The sequence below is a fragment of the Apodemus sylvaticus genome, chromosome 16 (genome assembly GCF_947179515.1).
Source record: "Apodemus sylvaticus chromosome 16, mApoSyl1.1, whole genome shotgun sequence".
In the NCBI taxonomy this organism is placed as follows: Eukaryota; Metazoa; Chordata; class Mammalia; order Rodentia; family Muridae; genus Apodemus; species Apodemus sylvaticus.
The window spans coordinates 39,954,708-39,967,270 of NC_067487.1; positions in this window are offsets into that span (position 1 = coordinate 39,954,708).

Here is a 12,563-nt window from a genome sequence, read left to right on the forward strand (position 1 = left end):
GGAAGTGAAAAGTATTTATATGTTTCTTGGCAGTTATGGTAGGGCCCAAGATTTCAACCATAAAACAACTTCCTTTTCATCCTGGTACCTGTGTCCAAGCTTAGCAGCAGCAGCAGCAGCTACACCAAGGTTTGTAGCCACACCCTACGGGCTCCTGGAGCAGCCTCCTCCTCTGGTCTCCCACAGGCCAGCCAGACTATTTCAACTCCTCTTCCTCCTCCACTTCCACTTCTATCTTTTTCTCTCTGTGTAGCCTTGGATATCCTGGAACTTTATCTGTAGACTAGGCTGGCCTCAAACTCACAGAGATCTACCTACCTTTGCCTCTTGAGTGCTGGGATTAATGGCATGTACTACAACCAGGCGTGTGTGTGTGTGTGTGTGTGTGTGTGTGTGTATGTGTGTCTTTCTTTAGAGATACTTTTATGTTTTGAGAATTTCATATAGATATTTTTTGATCATATTCAACACTTTCCCTTTGCAGTTCTTCCCAGGACCAGTGCCTTCATCGTCCCTCACTGTAGATAGAATATCTTGTGTATTGTATGGATGCATCACCTGTCAATTAAAAAGCCTGTGGCCTATGGCTTAGGCAGAGAATAGAGGTGGGACATCTATGAGGCAGAAAGCATTCTGGGACAGAGCCAGGAAATCTGTCTGGGGAAGAGGTGAGGAGACAGATGCACAGGTAACCAGCCACATGGCAAAATGTAGATTAAAATAAATGGGTTATTTTAAGTTATGATTCTAGTCAGAGAATCATAGGTATGATCATAGGCCAAGGTATTTGTAATGTATTTTGAGTCTGAGTTGTATTTCTGGGAGCATAGGGCTGAGAGGAAGAGATAGGACCTAATATAAACCCATCATAACTTCATGTCCTGTTTTGTTTGATTTCTTTAGTTTTGATTTTCACAATCATCAGCCTGCCTTGTTCTTCACACACGCTGTCTGTCACCAGTTTCCATCACTGCTTCCTGCCCTCTAATGAAATGCAATGATTAAAACCCAGATCTGTTCAGATCTTAATCTGCCCAATGGGTCTCCATGTAGCTCCCACCCCGGCTCCTCCCTCCCTTCGTGGGGATTATACTGGCACGAATGGAAACAACCTTACAGCATGGGAGAATGTAAGGCAGTCGGCCATGGGAGAAGACATAGAGCTACTGAATTCTCCCTCCTACTCTATGTCTGCAGCTGGAGGGAATAGCCACTTCTAGAGCTCCTACAAAGATGTGATGTGATGTCACTGCACTTCAGATGAGGCTGAGGGGGTTGGGGGGAAGAGAGTGTAGAAGAGAGTTGGTGAGCTTGTGTCAAAAACAGTCAGATAGATGTAGTATATATTTCAGTGTCATAAAGCAGGGTCATAGGCCAAAATACCTTCTTTTTTGTTTTATTAAAAGGGGACTAATTACTGGCTTGCTTCTCCTAGTTCGCCCAGCCTTTTTTCTTATAGACTCCAGTGTTGCAGGATATTTGATTACAGGGTGAATCCTAAGACTGTGTTATTTACTCAAAGAAGCTTTTTATAGTTGTGATGTGTCTCAGCCTTTAGCACTCACCTTTAATCCCAAACAAGGAAGGTGAAATTAGTTTGTAGAAGGAAGCACCAATGTTTGAAAGTGATGATCAGAGAAAGAGTTGACAGAATAGGATATGCCCAGCTCTCGGGAGAAGAGAGAGGAAAAGGAAAACTGGAGAATTTTACTGAGACAGGTTGAAGAGAGAACAAGCTAAACACAGGTGAAGACAGAATGAGCCAGAGAATGAGAAGAAACCAGAAGATTAGAACGGATTGTCAAAGTTCGTATGAGGCCAAGCAGAACAATTCAGTAAGAAACTTGAGAGAAACCAGATTGACTCAGTCATCTTGGAGAGGAATTTGAGCCGGAATAGCTGAGTTGAATTACCCAACCAGAGCTCAGAAAGTTCTAGAATGGGATGAACTTATTCAGCAACAAATCTCAGAGGCTGAAAACATTCTAGGCCTAGGTAAGATTGTATGGAGCATAGAGACTCCCAGGTTGAGAGGCCGAGGCTAGCAGGCAGAGGCAGTAAGCCTCTGAGATGTCAATTAGATCAGGCAAATAAAAGTTACCTTTAAAACCCAGGACTACCAGCCCAGGGATGGCACCACCCACAATGGGCTGGACTCTCCTCCATTGATCATTAATTGAGAAAATAAATCCCTTACAGCTGGATTTCATGGAGGCCTGCTCTGAACTAAGCTCCTTCCTCTGATGACTTTAATTCATGTTAAGTGGACACAAACCAGCTAATACAATGGACTCCTTATCAACTTGACACAAATATATCACTGTTAAGCTACAACACATCCTTTCTTATTTATCTCAAAGATCTTACATTAAAAACATAAATAGGGCTGGAGAGATAGCTCAGTGGTTAAGAGCACCGACTGCTCTTCTGAAGGTCCTGAGTTCAAATCCCAGCAACCACATGGTGGCTCACAACCATCCCGTAACAAGATCTGATGCCCTCTTCTGGAGTGTCTGAAGACAGCTACAGTGTACTTACATGTAATAAATAAGTAAATATAAAAAAATCATAAATAACATTAAGCTGGGTGGTGGCGGCACAGGCTTTTCATCCCAGCACTCAGCAGGTAGGGTCAGGCAGATCTCTGAGTCTGAGGTCAGCCTGGTCTTCAGAGTGAACTCAAGAACAACGAAGGCTACACAGAGAAACCCTGTGTCAAAAACCCAAACCAAACCAACCAAACAAACAAACACCTCAACAACATCAAAAAAATGTAAATAACTTTAAAAGTCCCACAGTCATTACAAGTTCAAACACATTAAAATTTCAGTCCCTTTAAAAGAGCCAGTTTCAGCAGAGCTGTGGTAGTACATGATTTAATCTCAGCATTTGGGAGGCAGAGGCAGTTGGATCTTTGCTTGCCTGGTCTACAGAATGAGTTCCAAGACAGCCAGGTCAACACAGAGAGAAACCCTGTATATAAATAAATAAATAAATAAATAAATAAATAAATAAATAAGCAAGCCAATTGATTTTAAGTCTAAATTATGGGCTCTGGTAAGATAAAAAATACACTAAATATTCTCTTATATCAAGAGGGTAAATCGGGGCACAGTGACTATCAAAGCAAAGCAAAATCAAACTCCAACCATCCAGTGTCTGGCTACTACTTGTGATCTTTTGGATTCTTCCAAAGGGCTTGGTTCACTTTTCCACTCTGCCCTCTGCAGCACACACAGCTTGCCCTCTAAGCTCCAGATAGCTCCACTCACAGTTGCAGCTGTTTTTGATGATTGTCTGGTACTGGCATCACCAAAATGCTGTGGTCTTCTGAGGCAGGTGGTCTGTATTTTCACCAATAGCCTCTCATAGGCTCTCTTTGTGGACCCAAGCCTCAACTTCTCTTCATGACCTCTTCAGTCCCGGTGTTGAACTGCCACTGAGGCGCCACTTTCATTAATGGCCTCTCACAATGCCAGTCCTCATATGCTCACCCAGACCCTTTGATGGCTTCAAAACCAGCAGCACTAGAGGTTTAGCTGTCATGGCCCAAAACATAGCAGGGTGCAGGAAGACATGGCGCTGGAGAAGGAGCTGAGAGTTCTACATCTTGATCTGCAGGCAGCAGAAGAAGATTGGGTACCACACTAGAAGCAACATAAAAGACCATGAAGCCCGCCTCCACCGTGACACACTTCCTCCAGCACGGCCATATCTACTAGTGCCAACCCCTATGGACCAAGCATTCAAACACATGAATCTACAGGAGCCACAGCTATTCAAGCCACCACACATGGGGAAGTCCATGGTCATCAAGAAAGACAGCAGGAGCAAGGAGGGCAGCAGACTCGGGAATGGAGTTGAAGCTGGAGCAGTACCTGAGATTTTATATCTGATCCACAAGCAGGAGGCAGAGGGAAGGGGTCTGGGTCTGGTGTAGGCCCCTCCCCAGTGAAACACCTTCTTCAACAAGGCCATGCCTCTCCATCCTTCCTAAATACTCCATCACCTATGAACCAAACATTCTAATATGTGAGATCGTGGGGTCCATTCTCAGCCAAACTACCACACCACAGAACTCCATTCTTCTTTGTGGATGGAAATAATGTAAAACATCTCTTCTTTGCCCATTCCTTCATTATGGGATATAGAGATTCAGCCCATCACTCAGCTGTTGTAAACAAAGATGCAAGAAACGCGAATGTGCAAGTTTCCCTAGGATACGTAGACTACTCCGAGCTTAGAGGTGAGCCTGAATAAGTGATAAGGCCTAGGCCATGAAGCCTCTCCTTTCAGACTTTGTGAGGATTCTTCAGCCCAACCTTCAGAGGACCAGAGTAGTTTCCGTTCTCACCAATAACCTACAAGGGTCCCAGTTCTCCACCCCACCCCCACTTCCTCCCCAGCACTGGTTCTCCTTCGCTTTCTTGATGACTGACATTCTGACTGGGATGACACGAAATCGCAGAGTAGCTCAGGGCCTTCCTCAGCTGCCAAGCAAGGATGAACACTTTCCCCATGCAGATCAGCATTTGGGCTCCAGGTTCTGAAAACAGGCTGCTAACTGTGTCCAGGCCTTTTGTTGGCTGAGTGATTTGGTATTCCTTAGCGGTATGAGTTCTTTGAATGTTGAGGAACTAGTCAAATGCCAGAAAGAGAGCTACCAATAAACAAACAAACAAACAAATAAATCAATCTGTGAGCACTTGACAAACTCTGAATCACTTCCTTAGCTGGACCTAAGGTTTTCAGTGTCATGTCATATCTTTTGCCAGATGGTGGCACTATTTCCTTGGTGACCAGAGTCCTATTCAGAAAGAGTTTATCTGTGAGGATATCCTGACGTTTTTTAGGCTACTTCTTTTTCTGCCACCTTTAGAGCTTTTGGATGTCATAGGATGGTCTTGGAACCATTTGAACTGCTATTTCTACACGATGAGAAAAAGAGATGGAGCATTAATTGAATTTTACTTGTAGCCTTCCAATTTTGAAAAAACATTCGTTGAAGGTATTGCCTGTCCTTTCTCAATAAAAAATAAAATTAAATATATATACATATATACATATATATCTCACTGGTATCACTGATTGCATGAATTTCTTTACACAGCTTACTATCTATTCTGTCTATCCAAGTATCTGCTTGACAGCAACTGAATGCTATTTTTATTACTACTTATCTATGATAGCATCAGGAGTCCTGTGAGGTGACAAATCTTGCATTCTGTTTTCAGGAAATGCACTGGCTATCCTGGCTTCATTGAGATTACTTATGAATTGCGATTTTTAAGAAAATTTCCAAAGAACCTGGCTGGGTGACTGCATCATGCCTGTTTCCTGTTGTGCTAAAAATAACTGACTTAGAATTTACAGCATCCCTCCTCTTGCTCCTGCAGAGAGACTGCTAGAATTAGATGTACCCTCACACTCAGTTCTGCTCTGTAAATAACATTTTTAAGCATAAAATCGAGTAAACACTGGCCAGAAACACCGGAGAAACTTGCTGCAGAGATGGTGTACCACCCCACCCCCACCCCCACCCCCAATCCCGTGCCCCACCCCCACTCCTAGCCTCTGCCACCACATCTTCCACCAGAGCCTCTCATTTCTGGTTTCCAACAGGGAAAGTAAACTCAGAACAGCTCTCTGCAAGGGCTCTGATGAAAATACACAGCTAAATCCAGAAACTACCTATCCAAAATGGCTCCTGGCACCCTACAGAGAGCATTTGTCATCAGCAAGAAGGACATGCACCAGGCTACCTTTAAAACAACAAAAACAAAACAAAACAAAACAAAACCTGGAAAATTCAAAGTCCCAGCCCAAGAGCCATCTGTAACAACTTGTAGCTAGAAATCTCTCCGCTGGTCTCTATGAAACTCCGTGAATTTATATAAAGTAACATCCTTAATGTTGTTAGCCAACAAAATGGTCCTAGAAAAAAACATTTTCTGTGGTGTGGGAGGGGCGGGAGGCGGGGATTATGATTCCAGGTGAACTGTAACCTAACTACACTTTCTTAGCCCCTCAAGTACATGGGACTACATGTTTCCCTGACTGAAGTTGACCCTGAGCGCCTCTGGGCCCTGGAAAACCATTTTGTCAGCACTCAGCAAGTAGGGTCAGGCAGATCTCTGAGGCTGAGGTTAGCCTGGTCCAAAGAGTGAGCTCAAGAACAATGAAAGCTACAGGGAGAAACCCTGTCTCAAAAAAAAACAAAACACACCAACCTACTAACCAACCAAAACACCTCAACAACATCAGAAAATGTAAATAACTTTAAAAGTCCCACAATCTTTACAAGTTCAAACACATTAAAATTTCAGTCTCTTTAAAACAGCCAGTTTCAGCAGAGCTGTGGTAGTGCATGATTTAATCTCAACATTTTGGAGGCAAAGGCAGTTGGATCTTTGCTAGCCTGGTCTACAGAATGAGTTCCAAGACAGCCAGGGCAACACAAAAAGAAACCCTGTATATAAATAAATAAATAAATAAATAAATAAATAAATAAATAAATAAATAAATAAGCCAATTGATTTTAAGTCTAAATTATGGGCTCCGGTAAAATAAAAAAATACAACACTCTCTTATATCAAGAGAGAAAGTCAGGGCACAGTAACTATCAAAGCAAAGCAAAATCAAACTCCAACCATCCAGTGTCTGGCTACTACTCGTGATCTTTTGGATTCTTCCAAAGGGCTTGGTTCACTTTTCCACTCTGCCCTCTGCAGCACACACAGCTTGCCCTCTAAGCTCCAGATAGCTCCACTCCACAGTTGCAGCTGTTTTTGATGATTGTCTGGTACTGGCATCACCAAAATGCTGTGGTCTTCTGAGGCAGGTGGTCTGTATTTTCACCAATAGCCTCTCATAGGCTCTCTTTGTGGAGCCAAGCCTCAACTTCTCTTCATGACCTCTTCAGTCCTGGTGTTGAACTGCCACTGAGGCGCCACTTTCATTAATGGCCTCTCACAATGCCAGTCCTCATATGCTCACCAAGACCCTTTGATGGCTTCAAAACCAGTAGCACCAGAGGTTTAGCTGTCATGGCCCAAAACTTAGCAGGGTGCAGGAAGACATGGCGCTGGAGAAGGAGCTGAGAGTTCTACATCTTGATCTGCAGGCAGCAGAAGAAGAGTGGGTACCACACTGGAAGCAACATAGAAGACCATGAAGCCCGCCTCCACCGTGACACACTTCCTCCAGCACGGCCATATCTACTAGTGCCAACCCCTATGGACCAAGCATTCAAACACATGAATCTACAGGAGCCACAACTATTCAAGTCACCACACATGGGGAAGTCCATGGTCATCAAGAAAGACAGCAGGAGCAAGGAGGGCAGCAGACTCGGGAATGGAGTTGAAGCTGGAGCAGTACCTGAGATTTTACATCTGATCCACAAGCAGGAGGCAGAGGGAAGGGGTCTGGGTCTGGTGTAGGCCCCTCCTCAGTGAAACACCTTCTTCAACAAGGCCATGCCTCCCCATCCTTCCTAAATACTCCATCACCTATGAACCAAACATTCTAATATGTGAGATCGTGGGGGCCATTCTCAGCCAAGCTACCACGCCACAGAACTCCATTCTTCTTTGTGGATGGGAAGAATTCCCTCCTGTATGTAAAACATCTCTTCTTTGCCCATTCCTTCATTATGGGATACAGAGATTGAGTCCATCACTCAGCTGTTGTAAACAATGATGTAAGAAACACGAATGTGCAAGTTTCCCTAGGATACGTAGACTACTCCGAGCTTAGAGGTGAGCATGAATAAGTGATAAGGCCTAGGCCAAGGAGCCTCTCCTTTCAGACTTTGTGAGGATTCTTCAGCCCAACCATCAGAGGACCAGAGTAGTTTCCGTTCTCACCAATAACCTACAAGGGTCCCAGTTCTCCACCCCACCCCCACTTCCTCCCCAGCACTGGTTCTCCTTCGCTTTCTTGATGACTGACATTCTGACTGGGATGACACGAAATCGCAGAGTAGCTCAGGGCCTTCCTCAGCTGCCAAGCAAGGATGAACACTTTCCCCATGCAGATTGGCATTTGGGCTCCAGGTTCTGAAAACAGGCTGTTAACTGTGTCCAGGCCTTTTGTTGGCTGAGTGATTTGGTGTTCCTTAACGGTCTGAGTTCTTTGAATGTTGAGGAACTAGTCAAATGCCAGAAAGAGAGCTACCAATAAACAAACAAACAAAGAAACAAACAAATCAATCTGTGAGCACTTGACAAACTCTGAATCACTTCCTTTGCTGGACCCAAGGTTTTCAGTGTCATGTCATATCTTTCGCCAGATGGTGGCACTATTTCCTTGGTGACCAGAGTCCTATTCAGAAAGAGTTTATCTGTGAGGATATCCTGATGTTTTTTAGGCTACTTCTTTTTCTGCCGCCTTTAGAGCTTTTGGGTGTCATAGGATGGTCTTGGAACCATTTGAACTGCTATTTCTACACGATGAGAAAAAGAGATGGAGCATTAATTGAATTTTACTTGTAGCCTTCCAATTTTGAAGAAACATTCGTTGAAGGTATTGCCTGTCCTTTCTCAATAAAAAATAAAAAATAAAATTAAATATATATACATATATACATATATATATCTCACTGGTATCACTGATTGCATGAATTTCTTTACACAGCTTACTATCTATTCTGTCTATCCAAGTATCTGCTTGACAGCAACTGAATGCTATTTTTATTACTACTTATCTATGATAGCATCAGGAGTCCTGTGAGGTGACAAATCTTGCATTCTGTTTTCAGGAAATGCACTGGCTATCCTGGCTTCATTGAGGTTACTTATGAATTGCGATTTTTAAGAAAATTTCCAAAGAACCTGGCTGGATGACTGCATCATGCCTGTTTCCTGTTGTGCTAAAAATAACTGACTTAGAATTTACAGCCTCCCTCCTCTTGCTCCTGCAGAGAGACTGCTGGAATTAGATGTACCCTCACACTCAGTTCTGCTCTGTAAATAACATTTTTAAGCATAAAATCGAGTAAACACTGGCCAGAAACACCGGAGACACTTGCTGCAGAGATGGTGTACCACCCCACCCCCACCCCCAATCCCGTGCCCCACCCCCACTCCTAGCCTCTGCCACCACATCTTCCACCACAGCCTCTCATTTCTGGTTTCCAACAGGGAAAGTAAACTCCGAACAGCTCTCTGCAAGGGCTCTGATGAAAATACACAGCTAAATCCAGAAACTACCTATCCAAAATGGCTCCTGGCACCCTACAGAGAGCATTTGTCATCAGCAAGAAGGACATGCACCGGGCTACTGTTAAAACAACAAAAACAAAACAAAAAGAAACAAAACCTGTAAAATTCAAGTCCCAGCCCAAGAGCCATCTGTAACAACTTGTAGCTAGAAATCTCTCCGCTGGTCTCTATGAAACTCCGTGAATTTATATAAAGTGACATCCTTAATTGTTATTAGCCGACAAAATGGTCCTAGAAAAAAACATTTTCTGTTGTGTGGGAGGGGCAGAAGGCGGGGATTATAATTCCAGGTGAATTGTAACCTAACTACACATTCTTAGCCCCTCAAGTACATGGGACTACATGTTTCCTTGACCGAAGTTGACCCTGAGCTCCTCTGGCCCCTGGAAAACCATTTTGGCTAGGAGAGCCTCTTATGGCCGCTGCTGCCGCCACCATCGCCGGGCTCTCTTTGTCTGGGGCTCCCCTCTTTCTTCTCACTTGGCCCAGCACAGGGTCTAGCCATGTTCATTCTGGACTTTTCCAGATGTCTCCAGCTCTACCTGTATTCTCCAGTCAATCCATAATAAAAGCCGAATACCCTTAGGAGTATTCTGGTATTATTATTATTATTATTATTATCTTGATTTTCTTTTTAATTTCCTTTTTTTTCCATTCAGTCTACACTAACCACACCCAGCTCAGTCGTGTAAATAACATTTTTAAGCATACAATAAATGAAACGTTTGCAGGAGTATTAGGCAGTTCTCAGTGTGTCTTTGTTTTGGAAAATGAAGACATTCAGTAAGTAAGCAGGCTTGCAGGGAGTGCAGCACACAGGACCCTGCTGTTCTCTAAGGATCCTTGGTGCTAAAGAATGAAGAACAGCAGCCAGGCCTGAAGGAGGCCTGGGCAAGGAATCCACTCCCGGAGACAAGACAGAAATGAGCCATCTCCTCAATAGAGGTGTCGGGCTGACCGCATTGGGCAAAATGCCCTGTCCTGTGATGCCCCGATCCTGCTCGGTGGTGCTTGGGCCTGGTCCCTGTCTACCACCAGAGCCTCTTGTTTCTGGTTTCTGCCACAGAAAGCAGCCGCAGAACTGACTAACCTTCCAAGCCCACCACCACCTGAGGAAGCTCTTCCTCTACGTGATGGGCAGCCTTGACCCAACGAGAATTCTCCTAAAATCGGGTAGCAAGTGTTGGGGTTTTGTCTAAGCTCCACCCCACACCTACCTGGCAATAGCCAGGTATGCCCCGCCCCAGAGATCTGGCCCACTATAAGAGGGGCTACTTGCCCCTCCTCTCTCTCTCTTGCTCTCCGCCCTCCCACACTCTCTCACCTCTCTGCCCCTGGGGCTCTTCCCCCCCACCCCATCCACGTGGTCATGGCCGGCCTCCACACTCTCTCTTTCTCTCTCTCTCTCTCTCTCTCTCTCCCTCTCTCTCTCTACCACTAACTCCCATCCCCTATTCTGAATAAACTCTATTCTATACCATGTCTGTGTGTGTGTGGTCCCTCAGGGGCAGAGGTGCCCAGGCAATGGCCCACCCGGACACCTTCCCCCACGCCGCCTAGCCACACTCACCTAACCCCCTATACTCCCCCCTTTAAACCCCTTCATCATCCTGCTGCCGAAAGTCCTCACCTAACCTCAAAATCCTTCAGCAAGACTAAGGCCAGCGCTGCAGGGCTTCAGACCACTGTGGGGTCCCACCCCCAACTCCCCCTAACTCCCCCGTGACAAGTTCTTCAGTCTAGCAAAGTTTAGAATAATCTCTCTCTCTCTCTCTCTCTCTCTCTCTCTCTCTCTCTCTCTCTCTCTCTCTCTCTCTCTTAAATCCATAATAAAATCCTCAACCCCTTAGAATTAGTCTGGTTCCTCCTCCTCCTCTTCCTCTTCCTCCTCCTCCTCCTCCTCCTCCTCCTGTCTCTTCTCCCCCTTCCCTCCCCCTCCTCCTTCTCATTCAATCTGCAGCACCACACCAAAGCTCCATCTTATAAATAACATTTTTAAGCATAAAGTAAATGAAACATTTGCCAGGAGTTTTAGCCAGTTGTCAATTTGTTTCTATTTTTAAAATGAAAGCTTGCAGGGAGCAGTAGCCCAAAGAAAGCAACGCCGTAAAACAAGGCAGAGGCTAGGCCTGCAGTTCTTCCTAGGTCAGACCCTATGGGGTGGGGCTCTCCAGCTGTTCCTCCTAAGGCATGCTAAGCCGCTCTCACCTGCAGACCAGATATTTGGCAGACTGTAGAGCAACTTACTGGTGGAGAAAGCTGTTAAGGGAAGAGAGAGACAAAAGCAGAGATTCTGCAGAGGCAAAATAAGTACCTGCGTTGTTGGTCAATAACTCTAGAATTCAGTTCTTTTAAGAAACTGTTAAGAAATGGTAGCAAGAGGATTGCTTTGACAGGCATCGATGAGAGGAGAGGTCCTTGGTCCTATGAAGGCTCAATAGTCGCCCCAGTGTAGGGGCATCGAGGGAGGGCAGGTAGGGAGTGGAGTGGATGGAGGAACACCCTCATAGAAGCGGGGGGGGGGGGGGGGAAGATAGGATAGGGGGCTTCCAAGAGGTGGAAGGATGGGAAAATGGATAACATTTGAAATGTAAATAAAGAAAATATCCAATAAAAAAATAAAAAATAAAATAAAAAGAAATGATAGTGAGATGGGCAGGTAGTTCAATGGTTAAGGAGCCTCGGCTCTTGAAGATGCCTCAGGTTCAGTGCTCAACATCCATGTCCCTCTAAAGCACTTGGACCTTGCTGTGACAGAGATACTGTGATATTCGAGTAATGACTTCAAACTGTTGTTTGTTGCAGTGAGCAGGAAACCCCCAGCTCTTTCTGTTACAGAGCCAGTGTGGGTGAACAAAGACAGGAAGTTCGAGCTGTGGTGAGCAAAGAGGAAGCAGGACTAAATAGACATGGGGACCCTAGGGCTGGAGACAGACTCAGGACCTCCACTGCAGGGTCGGCTGGAGCCTGAGAGCTGAGTCAGGACGGGGAGGGGAGGAGTTTGTACTCAGCACAAAGGCCATGGCTGGAGACACAGTGGGAGAGGACCCAACAACTCACAACCCCACACACACCACAGTGGACTTTGGATGATGAGTCTCTTCCTTTGTCATTGTGACCACTGTTCTGTTCTCTCACACACATGTTGGGTTCTATTAACACACCAGGCATTTGTCAGGAAGTTGGCAGTGGTCCCTCTGCCCTGCAGTCCACACTCTGATCATGGAGGGAGAGGTAGGCAAACTGCATCAGAAATGGCATGTGAGGTCTTAGGAGTCTCCACCATGGGACAGAAACAAATACAGTCATCGCCAATCCATTCCCCTCTCCTCAGGCTTC